General features: G+C 51.6%; 1 protein-coding gene across 1 annotated transcript in view; it reads left to right on the top strand.

The window, feature by feature from the left end:
- Nucleotides 1–15,376, top strand: part of LOC144275259 (E3 ubiquitin-protein ligase TRIM39-like) — a 412,642-nt gene that overhangs the window by 206,392 nt on the left and 190,874 nt on the right. The window lies entirely within an intron of this gene.

The following is a 15,376-nucleotide window of genomic DNA, read 5'->3' as shown; positions in this document are numbered from 1 at the left end:
CCTGTACGAGAGTGAAGTGCAGTGGTTCCAATGTTAGTAGGAATCTGTGCTTGCGACACTGACTTGCAGTGCCTGTTGCTTTCATGGGCTAAGGTATCTTTTACTTAATGCAATAATAAAGAATGTTTTCAAAGCCAAAAAAGCCATTTATTGAAAATAAAATTCAGTTATTGAAAAGGAACACAATTGCTTGGGAAACAGAAAAGGCAAGGGAGTGGGGTGGGGAATGGTTCAATCACAGATTGCGTATGTCCTGTTCTCATACTCAGTCTTCCTGTCTGGAGTGCTGTGCAATGAGTGTTGCACATCTGGCTGGCTAAAATGCATGGTGATGGGGGTTGAGTGCAGTGGATAAGGGTTGTAGTTTGCAGGGCTGGGTGGTGTGGTGAAGCTACAGGTGTTGAAGGCAGCTGGGGCCGATAAGAAAAGACAGCTACCTTTTCCGTAACTGGTGCTCTTTGAGATGAGTTGCTCATGTCTATTCCACAATAGGTGTGTGTGCTTGCCACGTGCACTGGTGCTGGAAGTGTTTCCCCTAGCAGTACCCCCAAGGGGAGCACCCCTGCGACCCCTGGAGTGGCGCTTCCATGGCGCGGTATAGGGGGAGCTGCATGCTCCCCCCACCCTCAGTTCCTTCTTGCCAGACATCTCCGACAGAGGGGAAGGAGGGCAGGATGTGGAATAGACATGAGCAACACATCTCGAAGAACACCAGTTACGGAAAAGGTAACTGTCTTTTCTTCTTCAAGTGATTGCTTCTGTGTATTCCACAATAGGTGATTCCAAGCTATATCTGTTGGAGGTGGGTAGGAGTTCACAGATTCCCGGGATGGAATACGGCCCTGCCGAACCTGGTGTCATCCCTGGTTTGGGAGACAATTGCATAGGGCGAGGTAAACATGTGAACTAAAGACCAAGTAGTGGCCCTACAAATGTCCTGGATAGGGACGTGAGCCAGGAAGGCAGTCGATGTGGCCTGGGCCCAAGTCGAGTATGCCTTCACAATCGGTGGTGGAGGAACACTCGCCAGATCGTAACAGGTATGAATGCATGAGGTGATCCAATGGGAGAGGCGCTGGGTGGAAATCGACCGACCCCTTATGCACTCAGCCGAGGCAACAAACAGTTGAGATGACTTTCTGAATGGCTTAGTCTGTTCCAGGTAGAAGGCCAGTGCCCTAAGCACGTCAAGCATGTGGAGCAGTGTTCCTCATTGGACGAGTGAGGCTTGGGGCAGAGGACAGGCAAGAAAATGTCCTGGCCCATGTGGTAGGCGGAGACCACCTTAGGGAGGAATGCAGGGTGTGGGCGGAGCAGAACCTTATCCTTATGGAAAACTATGTACAGGGGTGCGGAGGTCAGAGCCCTGAGCTCTGAGACCCGCCTGGCTGACGTGATAGCAACCAGGAAGGCCATCTTCCATGAGAGGTGAGACCAAGAGCACATGGCCAGAGGTTCAAACGGGGGCCCCGTGAGATGGGATAACACCAAGTTCAGGTCCCACTGTGGGACGGGGGCCTAGCATATGGAAAAAGACGGTCCAATCCCTTAAGGAAACGTCCAGTCGTAGCATGGGAGAACACCATGTGTCCCTGCACTGGAGGATGGAAGGCCGATATGGCCGCCAGGTGCACCTTGACTGATGAGGGTGCCAGGCCCTAGGTTGTCTAGGATAAGCTGGATTGGGGCGGCCACTGGGGAAACACGCTGCTCTGCAGCCCATCTAGAGAACCTGGACCACTTCACCAAGTAGGTGCGGCATGTGGAGGACTGTCTGCTTTCCAGGAGGATGCACTGGACCCCCTCCGAACATGTCCGCTCCTTCCCGCCTAGCCACTGAGCAGCCACACCATGAGGTGGAGAGCCGCTAGGTTGGGATGGAGGAGATGGCCCCGGTCCTGGGAGAGCAGGTCCGGGCGGAGCAGCAGTGGCCTCAGCATGGCCAGTGTCAGGCCCATGAGGGTCCTGTACCAATGCTGCTGGGGCCATGCTGGGGCAATTAGAGGACCCGTGCCTTGTCCATTTTTACTTTCTCCAGGACCCTGCTGATGAGAGGGAATGTGGGGAAGGCATAGAGAAGCTGATCTGACCAGGACAGGAGGAGGGCATCTGAGATAGCGCCCCGTCCCAGACCCCCCCAGAACAGAACCGCGGGCAACGCCTGTTCTTCGTCGTCACGAACAGGTCCACCTGGGGTGTTCCCCACACTTGGAAGAGCTGGTGAGCCACTTCTGGGTGGAGAGACCACTCATGTTGGGAGGAGAAGTCCCTGCTCAAATGATCGGCTCGTGTGTTGCGGACACCCGGCAGGTGGAAGGCCCTCTGGGAGATGACATGGGCTATGCAGAAGTCCCATAGTCTGAGGTATAAACTGTTCAGGAAGGACAGGTACGGGAGGAAAGGTGGAGGAGTTTCACTGAATGTAAGAGAGCAGTATGATTCCTCAGAGCTCCAGTATGAAACTGGAGAAAAGCCTGTTGAGAGTCTTTGGGTTAAGTTTAGAGGCAAGCGCAACAAGGATGATGTCGTGGTGGGTATGTGCTATAGACCACCAGATCAGAAGGATGAGATAAACAAGGCTTTCTTTGGACAACTAGCTGAAATCTCCAAATCACAGGCCCTGGTTCTAATAGGGGACTTCAATCACCCTGACATCTACTGGGAGAGGAATACAGCAGTGCATAGACAATCCAGGAAGTTTTTGGAGAGTGTTGGGGACAACTTCCTGGTACAAGTGCTGGAGGAACCGACTAGGGGTCGTGCTCCTCTACAGCTTACAAACCGGGAAGAATTGGTAGGGGAAGTAGAAGTGGGTGGCAACCTGGGCAGCAGTGACCATGAGATGGTTGAGTTCAGGATCCTGAAAAAAGGAAGAAAGGAGAGTAGCAAAATACGGACCCTAACCTTCAGAAAAGCAGACTTACACTCCCTTAGGGAACTGATGGGCAGGATCCCCTGGGAGGCTAATATGAGGGGGCAAGGAGTCTAGGAGAGCTGGCTGTATTTTAAAGATGTCTTATTAAGTGCCCAGGAACAAACCATCCCAAAGTACAGAAAGAATAGGAAATATGGCAGGCGACTAGCTTGACTTAACAGTGAAATCTTCAGTGATCTTAAATTCAAAAAGGAAGCTGACAAGAAGTGGAAATTTGGACCGATGACTAGGGAGGAGTATAAAAGTATGGCTAGAGCATGCAGAGGTATAATCAGGAAGGCCAAGGCACAATTGGAGTTGCAGCTATCAAGGGATGTGAAGGGTAACAAGAAGGGTTTCTACAGGTATGTTAGCAACAAGAAGAAGGTCAGTGAAAGTGTGGGACCCTTAATGAAAGGGGGAGGCAACATAGTGATAGATGATGTGGAAGAAGCTGAAGTACTCAATGCTTTTTTTGCCTCGGTCTTCACAGAGAAGGGCAGTCCCAGACTGCTGCACTAGGCAACACAGCATGGGGAGTAGGTGAGCAGCCCTCAGTGGTGAAAGAACAGGTTAAGGACTATTTAGAAAAGCCGGACATGCACAAGTGCATGGGTCCAGATCTAATGCATCCAAGGGTGCTGAGGAAGTTGGCTAATGTGATTGCAGAGCCATTGGCCATTATTTTTGAAAATTCGTGGCGATCGGGGGAGGTCCTGGACTATTGGAGTGCCTATCTTTAAAAAAGGGAAAAAAGAGAACCCGGGGAACTACACACCATCCAGCCTCACTTCAGTCCCCAGCAAAATCATGGAGCAGGTCCTCAGAGAATCCATTTTGAAGCACCTGGAGGAGAGGAAGGTGATCAGGAACAGTCAACATGGATTCACCAAGGGCAAGTCATGCCTGACCAACCTGATTGCCTTCTATGATGAGATAACTGGCTCTGTGGATATGGGGAAAGCGGTGGATGTGATATATCTTGACTTTACCAAGCTTTTGATACAGCCTCCAACAGTTTTCCTGCGAGCAAGTTAAAAAAGTATGGATTGGATGAATGGACTATCAGGTGGATAGAAAGCTGGCTAGATCGTCGGGCTCAACAGGTAGTGATCAATGGCTCCATGTCTAGTTGGCAGCCGGTATCAAGGGGAGTGCCCCAGGGGTTGGTCCTGGGGCCGGTTGTGTTCAGCATCTTTATGAATGATCTGGATGACGGGATGAATTGCACCCGCATAGAAAGGTCTATGCTTTAACCCTCAGTTCTCTGTGCTAACCTAAGGACTTCCTATGCTGTTTCCAGATGATTAATAAATCCTACTCTTTGGACAATGCTGTTTGAGTGTCACTGCAAATGCCAGATGAGGTGCATTAGTCTTTGAAGAGTGGACGAGTCTCCCCCAGGAGTCTATCTCAGCTGGACTCGCTGAACAGAGCTCCTCGTGTGAAGCAGGAGTGCTGGAGCTCAGAGGCTCAGTGTAAGGAGGTTGTGAGGCCACGTGGCTTACCCTGGAGGAGGAGTGAGACTCCCAAGGGGGTCTGGCACACTGAACTGATTCCTCTTAGAGACTGTTTCAAAGCTGGGGGCATAGCACGGATCCTGTGGATCTGTGACACCTCCTAAGGTAGCCAATGGGAGATGCTGATGAGACGGGTGTGTCCTAAGCCCTGCGCCTCTCACAGAAATAGGTGTCACAGTTCAGGGCAACTGCACCTGTATCTCCCCTCAGTGATTCAGCAAGGGCACCCACTCTCAGGCTCCCAGCTCCCCAGCCATTGCTTCTGTTGGGTGGAAACCCACGTCATTCTCCCTTCTGACCAGGGTAAGTCCAGGCTGCGCAGTGCCCTGCCTTCACTGTGTAATTCCCAGCCCAGACAGGTTGCCCTCGGACAGCTGCTTGCTTTCCCTTCAGAGATGGATATCGTGTAATTGCTACAGGAATAAATAACAACCCAGCTCTTTCTAAGCAAACTTAGCTTTATTCTTAAGGTTAAAAGATGACATTAAAAATAATAGAAGGACCTACACACATGCTAATAAGCTTATCAGGCATCTCCCCACCCTAGGGGTTTCCTTGTGGTTCAAGCTCCTCAGAGCTTCAGCTCAGAACAAGCACCCAATGTTATGAGGCCTCAGCAGGCCAAGTCCTTCCAGTCCTCCCCTAAGGATTGAGGCCCTCGGGGGACCAGGTTTCTGTCCATTTGCTGGACCAGGAAGAAGGCCCTGTATCATTTTAAACTCAGGCTTTTGTCCAAAAAGCTTTTCTTTGTCTCTGGGTCTCTACAGAATCCAGTTCCAACTAGCATATGCAGACTTGGGGGGTGGGGGAAAGAGCGACTTCAAGGGTTGATAATGCGGGAAGTTCATTAGCATCCCTCCTCCCTACATACAATGCAACAACAACACTCACACAATTGCAATTTTAAGACAATGGACCCCAAAAGTATTAACCCTAATTCAATGAGGTCTAACTTCAAGAAAGTTTATCCTAATTCCATAAGGTGTGTTTAGATAACAAACATTCTGCTAGTAAGCCGGCAGACATCCTTCCAAAATCCATAGAGTTGCTCGTCAACCATCTTGAATAAGTTTTCAGTTCAGATCCCATGGGGCTGAACTTTCTCATGCCAGTTCTTACCCTTGTTAGATCCCAAAACCTTTGCATGTAAACTTAAGACCTGGTTCTCCCCCTCTCTCCTCTCATGCAGTGCCTAGGAAGTTTCTGGTGGTCCCTTTGTCCCCCAGAAGGTTGGCTGCCCCAATACTGGATGGAGGTTCACCGCCCCCTGAGTCAAGGTGAGCTGAATTCCCTCTCCCCTCTGGCTCAGGATCCTTCACCATCTCCCAAGAAGTTTCTGATCCACCGCTTGGGCATTGCCCCCCTGGGTGGGTGCCATAGATTGGCAGTGCACTGCAGCAGCCTCCATGTCCCTACATGTGGCCTGAGACACTGCCAACCTCATGGTCTGTACAGCTCCTGGGTCCCTCTGATGGGTTAGCAGAGACCTTAATTCCCTGAGCTGAGCTGTAGGGCCCAGCGGATTTCCCTTTCAGTCAGTAGGTTCTGTCCCTTCTCTGGAGCAGCAGGGATCTCAGCCACTTCCTCCTCAGGCCTTTGCCTGCAAACCTGGGGGTGTCGCCTAACTCCTCTGGGACATGGGCGGTGGGTGAGCCACCAGCTCGGGGAGGCTAGGCCCCAGTCCACCCCTTCTGCCTGAGGCCGCAGCCCACCCTCCCCCTTCCCCCCAAGCCCAGATCCCCCTGCAGGCATGAGCCCTCCCCACACCCAGAGCGCTGGGCGCCCCCCCAACCCCAGAGCATCGGGCCGGTGGGCAGCACATGGCCCCCCAGAGCAGCGGGTGGCCGCAGACACCCCCCGAGCCCCGGAGTGGGAGGTGGGATGTAGCCCCCCTTTCCTCCCCAGCTCTGGAGCGCTGAGCAGCTTGGCCCCAGTGATGGGGCCCCCCTGGCACTGGGCAGCTCCAGCTACAGCAAGTCCCGGCCACCCTAGCCCCAGCCCTAGCCCCAGCCCCAGCCCCAGCCCCAGCCCCAGCAGGCTTCCCTTCCTGGGAGAGAAGCAGCCTGCCTGGGCTGGGGCCAAGTAGCAGCAGAGGGAGGGGGCCTCTGGGCGGAGCATGGGTGGGGCCATGCGGGGCCGGTTGGGCAGGCTCAGCCTTCCCCTGCCTATTGAACGCGCTGCCCATGCTCTGGGAGTCTAACCAGGGAATGTGACCCCCCCGTTCCCCATCAGCTGTTCTGTCTGCCGTTTTGCTCACATCCTTTTGCCTGTCTGGAGCTACCTGAGGGGGCTGATTCAGCCCTTCTGTGTTCACAGCCAGAACATCATTCCCCACAAGCAAAGAACGTGGCAAACCGGACAGCACAGCTACAGCCCGCACCCCCGACCCTTCCTGGGGCGTAGAAATCTGTGACACAGGCAGCAGGAAGGCTTGTACACCCGGAGCCTCAATCCATAGTTCACACCCTGGGAGCATCTGACGGTGTGGGGTTTCCCTGCGTGGGGCTTATCTATGGTCTTAGAAATCACGGTATCTCTCCTTCCAGTGTATGTATGTCTCCCCAGTAACCTTCCGCCACTCCGGTCTCCAGAGCCTGTACTCGGTCGCTGTGGGCCAGGGGTTGCTTGCACCTAATGCCCACATACGCCATCTGCCCACAGGGGAGGTAATAACACACGCTGCATTCAGTGTAATGAACTGGAGAGCCCCCATCCTGCTGCTGGACTTCTGCCTGCATTACTTTGATTCTTGTAAGGGGGGTTGTATGTTTGCTCCTTGTATGTGTTTTTCTTTCTTGAGGGCTGGAGGGAGTTTAGAGACTATTTGTTAGGTGTATCTGGCTATCACGCTCCCTTTCTAAATTCCCTCACAGAACTCCCTTGTTTGCTGCTTCTCTTCACTAGCTCCTCTGGTTGTTTATGAGCTGGCTTTTTAACCCCCTGATCTCGCTGAATTAGACCTGCCCCCTCATCAAGGGATCCTAAAGGGATCAGGGGAGATGTACACGTGCTGGCTTTGGTCAAGGTACAACACCTAAAATAGCAGAGTAGCCGTGAAGGTGCGGGTGGTGGGATAGGCCAGACACCCAAGTACGATCCCGTCCCAGACTCTAGGTAGATACTTGAGCATCCAGCCTCTCCAGCTGCCCCCACTGCCACAGCGACACTGGCCTTTTTAGCTCACAAGCTCAGTCAAAGCTTACGGGGTACGTCTACCCCAGCTGGAAATTCCACCTTCAGCTGCAGCGTAGATGTCCCCAGAGAGAGAGCTGGGGCTGTGTGTGGGATTCAGTGTGAGGGCAGAAGCAGAGCCGCTGAGCAAGGCAGCTGGCAGGGCAGTAGCAGGAGAGAGAGACAGTTTGTAGTGAACGAAACTCACATGGTCACCGGGCTTCCTCCGGAAAGGTCCACTGCATGCGAGTGATCAGGAGGAAGGAGATGCTGATTGTCAGCCGGGGCCTTAAGCAACAGTGGCAGGATTCTCCCCTGCCCTGCCCCTCCTGCTGCCATTTACACCTGGGCAGAGTGGGGGGTAAACCCTGCCAGCCAGAGTTCTCCTTTCACACCAACAGTGGCATTAAAACCAAGTTAGCCCTCACTTTGCACAGGTGTGAACACCGACGCAAGGGGACAGGCAGGGGAGAATCAGACCTGATGTGCACTAGAGGGAACAGGGTGGTGGCCAGGGGCACTAAAAGGGCTGCCACCCCTTCCTCCTGCCCCAGCTTTCAACCACTGCCAGGGACTGCTGCCCTTAGCTCCACTTTGTTCTAGTCACTAATGTTTTGGCCACTTACTCACTTAATTTTTGTCTTTCCTACTGGTTTCTGCTCTCTGCAGGACAACTTGTGGGCTGTTGTCATCAGTCTGGGATCACAGAATTATTGAAATACAGGGTTGGAAGGGGCCACAAGACCTCATCAATCTAGGCCCTGAGCTGTGGCAGGACCAAGTAAACCCTAGACCATCCCTGCCAGGTGTTTGTCCAACCTGTTCTTAAACCCTCCCGGTGATGGGGATTCCACAACCGCCCTTGGAAGCCTATTTACAGTCCTCTTTGGAGCAGCCCTTAGCAGATTGGAAGGCTGTTCTCAGATCCCCTCTCAGCTTTCTTTTCTCAGGACTAAACATGCCTAGCTGTTTTTTCAACCTTTCCTCAGAGGTCAGGTTTTTTCAACCTTTGATCATTTTTTGTTGCTCACCTGTGGACTCATCTTTCCTAAAGAGGGGCACCCAGAATTGCACTCAGTACTCCATCTGAGGCTTCAGTGAGGGACAATTACATCCCCTGTCTTACAGAACACTCCTGTTAATACTTCCCACACTGATATTAGCCTTCTTCACAGTTCTGTTACATTGTTGACTCCTATTATTATTTGTGATCTACTATGACCCCCAGATCCTTTGCAGCCGTACTACCTCCTAGCCAGCTATTCCCCATTTTGTAGTTATGCATTTGACTTGTCCTTCCTAAATGAAATACTTTGCACTTGTCCTAACTGAATTTCTTTTAGTTGAATTCAGACCAATTCTCAGCCTTGGTGTCTTAGAAACTGAACCTTCAGAGGACGTAAAGGCCGGCTGTAGTCAGAGCGTGAGCCGTACAGCTATAAATTCTCTTTCAGCCATACCACATCCTGTGCAAGGGCTTCGGAAACAAACGAAACAATTCTACAGTTAAAGACAGCCACCATCCAAAATCCCCTTGAAACTGCACTTATGGTGCAAAGTCACTTTAACTGGCTGAGAGTGATCTGGAAGAGCTGGAGATCAGTGACACAGATAGTCACTGCAGCCGAGTGCAATGAGACCTTCAGCCTTGATACTCTCAGGGAGAACCCAGGCCCCACTTAAGTCAGCGGCAGAATTCCCCTTTGCCCTCAGTACTGTGCTGCGATAGGCGGCTGGAGGAGAGGCATTGGCTCATCCCAGTGGTGTCCCCAATGCATCTCTGGAAGGACCTAGCCACAAGCATCCCACTCTCTGTTTGTTCTGGTTTTGTACAGCACCTAGCGCAATGAGGCCCTGGTCTATGAGTGGGGTCCCTAGGCACTACTGTAAAACTATTACTCCTCCTCTTCCCCTGCTCACAGTCTATGCACCTCAGCTTCACTCCACACCTCCCCTCCTCCCTTCTGCCTCTGCACCTTATCTCTGAGCAATCTCATTAAAAACCATGGCTTTCATTATCATCTTTATGCTGACAACTCCTAGATCAGCCTATCCACTCTGGGCCTGTTTCTGTCAGTCCAGACTGAAACCTCCAGTCTGTCTCCTTGTCTCTGTCCTCACTGATATCCCACCATCAGCTTAAACGCAAGACAGTTAAAACAAAGCTCCTAATCTCCCCACATCCAACCTCCCACTCACCTCCATTCTCAGTCACCATGGGCAGCGCCATGGGGGTGGTCACTCAGGCCATGAACTGGGCTTTGCCTTCGATTCAGCCCTCTCTGTAGCCCCACACTTCCGAGTCATGTCTGAATTTTACCACTTCGTCCTTTACAAAATGTCTTCAAGATCTGGCCTTTCCAATCTGGTAATACAATTGACAGAGTTCAACAGAAAAATAGAAGTCTGAACTCGCCCCTTGCCTAACCGTTGCCAGATGGTAATGGCTGGATGGGTCTGTGGCACAGGTAGATGAACTATGCAAATCCAGGGGACTGTCAGACTTTAAGGTTTCTGCAACCAGAGACCATGTCTACACTAAAAACACTACAGCAGCACAGTAGGAAATCCAGCTCCCGAGGTCGACAGAAGCAATCTACCATGGACCTAGAGCTGTCTTCGCCGGGGGCTAGATTGGCTTAGCTGCATCTCTCAGGGGTGTGGATTTTTCACACCCCTCAGCAACGTAGCTGGGTCGACCTAATTTTCAAGTGCAGACCTGGCCTGTGGCTGTGGGCCTGTTCGAGCTCCCGCCAACCTGGAAACTCCATGAACAAACGCTCATTTAGAAAGAGTCCTCCCCCATAGAAGCCCACTCCGTGCCCAGGACACACAAATGGTTCACTGGGGTGGGGGTGAGAGGTTGGTGCTGGCACAGGACAGAACCTGGGTTGTTTGGTGACCTAACTGTGCATTGGCAGACTGTCCAATACTGGGGTGTGTTTTGAAAGGGTCACCTTCACTTAGAATCTCCAGGCTTTTGAACCTTAGTGGTTTTGAGAAAACTACAATATTCTCTTAGTACAGGGAGTTTTCCCCTCCCGTGATACTTCTCTCCCCTGCCACCTTTAGCTCCAGTTTAACAAAAGCACTCCCCTCCCCCGAATCTATGAATTTCCTCAGGTCTTTGAGGATGGCAGAGGGTGGGCGGGGGGTGGAGCTTTTCAAAGTTCGTTCTGTGGCAGGAATTTTTGCAGGGTTTTAATCTCCAGATCAGGCCCAGATGGGGCTGAAAATGTCTCCACTGGACTCTGCCCTGGTCCCTTCAGGTCCTGCTGAAATAGCAGCTCAGCCTGGCCCAAGACTCTGGCCCTTTGTGCTCCAGAGTGGGAGGTGGATGAGTTAGTCTCTGCAGCAGCTGAAGGGTTAAAGGAACCATGTCTAGTGTGTGGGGAGCTGCAGCCCCGGCATTTCCGCAGGGAGGGTGTTTGTGAGAAGAGGGGAAGTGCCCCAGCTGCAGAGAACAGCACAGCAAGAGCTAGGACTGGCAGAGTCTCTTTCCATGTAGAATTAACTTATGGGCTCAAAGTTTCAGAACTGGAGGATGGAGTTTCGTGCACTGAAAATGGGAGCTCAGCTCTGTACCTGCTTCTGCCCTGGAGACTGCAGAATGTGCTTGCGAAGGGCCTTGCTGCACGGGCTGGTTGTGGGCATAATCCCCCCGTGGGGCCCATCCTGCAGCCCTGGTTCACGTGAGCCATCTCATTGGTGCCCTGACATCAGTGGGGCTCCTCCAATGAGTGAGGGAAGAGGAGCCAGGACGTTAGTGTGTGTGTGGGGGGAGGGGGGGTTCTGGTAGCTGTGCATGCAAATGTCTGTGCCCTTCTGCATGTGCATTTCCAGTGCACTCAGATGGGCCTCTACCCTGTGAAACACCAACCGAGATGTTTCCCCTCATCACCATTCGCCCTTATGCCTGGCATCTGCCGGACGATAAACTGTCACCACATTGATGCTCTGGACACATTTAACCCTGTGAATAATGCTGAATATGGGGCCCAGGAGCTACCGCTGATCTCCAAGCATGGGTCAGCTCCCCAGGACACTCACACCCCACTGGCTCTAGGTTGTCTTAGCAAACAGGAATCCTGCAAATGCTCAATGCTCCCCATGGCCACAGTAATTCTTGTTATTTACAATGTTGGTAATGTAGCTTTTGGTCAGTCATTTCCTACTGTTTAAAACATAAAAGTTATTTTCAGTATAATTGGAATATCCCCTACATCATCACGAGGGTTTGAACCCTGGTCTTTCATCACTGCAGCACAGCTCTTTACCACTTGAACTAAAGAACGAGCTACAATAGCTGGCAGCAGCAGCAGGCTGTTATCGTCCACACAACATCCACAAAAAGTAGAGGGTTACATATGCATGAGTAGCCCCATATTGCAGACAGCTTAGTCAAGCACATAGATGGGACACTGTGACATTCCCCTGCTGTTGTCTAGACCGGTGATCTGCTAGGTCACTCCAATCCTCGACTCTGGGAGCCAGCCTTACCCTGCTTTGCTGTGAGAACCCCCACTCCTGGGCTGTTCACACACAGCCTCTAGCATGTAAGCTGCTCCCAGCTACATGAGTGAGCACTTTTGGCCAGTCGCTGCTTGGATTGTGCATCCGAAGGACACTAGCCAATATCTCCGGTCCCAGACACAACCCTAGGAACCTCCGTCTTGCAGTATCCAGTTATGCCTACTGGACACGGCAAGCTTATCTGAGTTTGTCAGTTTAACAAAGAAATTGATATGTATCAGGCTTGTTATCCCAAGGGGAGTCTCTGGCATGCATCAAACCAAACGCACTGCTTCAGGTAGTATAAACAAACAAATTTATTAACTACAAAAGATAGATTTTAAGTGATTATAAGTCAAAGCACAACAAGTCAGATTTGGTCAAATGAAAGAAAAACAAAACACATTCTAAGCTGATCTTAACACTTTCAGTGCCCTTACAAACAGCCTCACCACAGCTGGCTGGCTGCCCTTCAACCAGGCTCTCCCCTTTGATCAGCGCTTCAGTCACTTGGTGGTGGTGTCTGTAGATGGAGGTGGAAGAGAAAGAGCACGGCAAAGGTCTCTCCCTTTTATCATGTTCTTTCTTCCCTCTTGGCTTTACCCCCCACCACCTTCAGAGTCAGGTGAGCATTACCTCACTGTAGTCCCAAACTGACCAAGGGAAGGGGGGTGACTCACTTGATCCTTTGTTGCTGCCTCGGCGAGTGTCCTTTGTTCCTGTGAAGCTGGGCTAGGTTTGTCCCATACATACCCTGATGAGGTGTGTACTGCCCCTCTGCTCCTGGAGAGTTTTGCCTGAGCTTCTTTTAAGCCATGAGGACACATTTTCAGCCTCATAACTATATACGTGAAATTACAACCTATACCATTACTATAACAACAATGCTAAGTGCATCATGAGCCTTCCGAAGACACCCAAGATGACAAACTTTGCATTGGATACCACACAATCATGTTATAAGGATGAACATGGGGGTGCAGGGTGTACTCTACGGTACAGAGTGTCACAACGTCACGAGTGGCAGTGGAGTTATTCCTTAAGCTACAAAGGCAAGAGGAGTGCAACATTGATCTTCCCATGTGTAGTAGCTATGACACGTGATTGCTTGTGGCATTCATGGAGGTGCTGACCACAGTGGAACACAGCTTTTGGGCTCAGAAAACAAGCACTGAGTGGTGGGATCACATTGTCATGCATGTCTGGGAAGACGAGCAGTGGCTGCAAAACTTTTGGATGAGGAAAGCCACATTCGTGGGACCATGTGATGAGTTTGCCCCAGCCTTGCAGCCCAAAGACATGAGAATGAGAGCTGCCCTGTCGTTGGAGAAGCACATGGCGATTGCACTGTGGAAGCTAGCTACTCCAGACTGCTACTGATCGGTCGCTTACCAGTTCGGAGTGGGAAAGTTGACCATTGGATTCTGAAAGGCCGTGACTCTGGGCAACATGCGTGACATTCTGAATGGCTTTGCACAAATGGGATTCCCTAATGGCCACTTCACTCTGCCACTGCCTCTTCCTCCTCCTCCTCCTCCTCAGACCAACCACAACAGCAACTTCTGCCTCAGCACCGCAGCCTTAATCCCCGCCAAGTGCTGAGGGCAGGCCAGAGGGCAGGGGGCTGGAGAGTGAGCCAAGCCTACACTCATCTGTAGTGGTGTGTCCTGTCCCATGGGGCTGTGCCTGGCTTCCCAATGCAGGCTGAGTGAGGGGCAGGCTCACTCTATAGCCCCTCCCCCCATTGCCCCTTTCCACCAGGCTGGGTTTAGGGTCACAGTGCAGAGGTGGAAGGTGTTGCTGCAAGTGGTTAGAGCCCCCAGGTCACAACACCCACAGCAGGGAGCCAGGCCCAGCCCTGTGGGTCAGAAGACACCACTGCAGGGTTTTTGCGGGAGTCAGTGCAACCATGAACCCCTGATCAAACCACCCTGGTATGAACTTCTCCTCATGTCTGTGCTCCTCCCATGTCTCATTCTTTATAACCCACTAGATGGGCTCTCTGGCCTGTGAACCAGACATCAGCAACACTTGCTGTTTGCAGTTGGGATGCTCTTAACAGGTATCTGAAGAGATGTGCAGCTTTCTGAGTCATGGCAGACACCATAAATTCCTCCAACGAAGCCAAAGAGCTCTGGGATCTGCGTGCCCCCAGGAGCAGGTCATGGGGCTCCCAAAGGGGAATGTCCCCAAGCCATTTCCTTCCCAGGCCCCCGTGAGGTGTGCAGCTCTGAGCATGCTGAGATCCATGGCTACAGCTGCATAAACTATGAGGGGCAGGGGTCAAAGATAAAACCCGAATCCACCTATAGCCTGACAATGTGTGTTCCCAGACTGTGCCATCAAAAGAGAGACACTCAGGCTGTACCTTCAAAATGAGATCAACTCTAGCTTGTCAGAGTAAGCCAAAAAGTCTGGACACCAATGGCTTCTGGGAAAACAATGCAGCAAAAACCAAGGTGCAGCACCTGGACCTTTCTAGCAGTTGGTCCCAAGCCCCCAAATTCTATTGCCTATATAGGGATTGATTCTGCTTCCACTGAAGACAATGTCAACACTCCCATGGAGCCCACAGACAATTAAAGCTACTGTTACTGCAGTAAAAATCCTGCCTCTGATGCTCTAACCTGAGCTGTCGACTCTTGAGGCTGGTGATCTGGCTGTTCAGGCACCTTAACTCTGGCACTTCACAGTGTTTACATGCTTGAGTTCACCACCTTAACCATTTTTTCAATGTCGTTTTCTGTATGGAATTGAATATCAGCTGTGCCATCAGGCAGTGCCAGCCTGCGCTGTACGGCCTGCCTGCAGAGTGCCCTCACTGCGGGCAAGGCAGAGTTCAGGGGCTGTAGCTTAGTCCACGCTTGCAACTAAAGGACAAAACTTTTGTTGTTCACAAGTGCTTAACACCCCCACTCACACAAAAACAACAAAAGTTTTGCCCCGGCAAGTGCAAGTGTAAACGGCGCTTTGTCGACACAGCCTTGTCGCTAACAGCTGCGCAGTGTAGACATAGCCAAAATGGTCTCCGGTTTCCACTGTCTAACGGACAGGAGAATTTGGCCAAAGCTTGCCACACAAAGCAAAGTGAGGTTCAAAATGGCAGGGGCTTTGAATCCTTAGTGTCCTGTAGCATTTATATTTACAGAAATTTCCAAAGCATCCGTAACCCTGACTTTCTACCTGAGTTTTGTGACACTCCCCCCTCTCCTGAAGGAGCCAAAAAATCCTCTCAGGGCACTTGAAACCCTCTGGTGAC

The sequence above is a fragment of the Eretmochelys imbricata genome, chromosome 14, assembly GCF_965152235.1.
Source record: "Eretmochelys imbricata isolate rEreImb1 chromosome 14, rEreImb1.hap1, whole genome shotgun sequence".
Taxonomy (NCBI): domain Eukaryota; kingdom Metazoa; phylum Chordata; order Testudines; family Cheloniidae; genus Eretmochelys; species Eretmochelys imbricata.
This window is presented reverse-complemented; position numbering and strand designations above follow the sequence as displayed.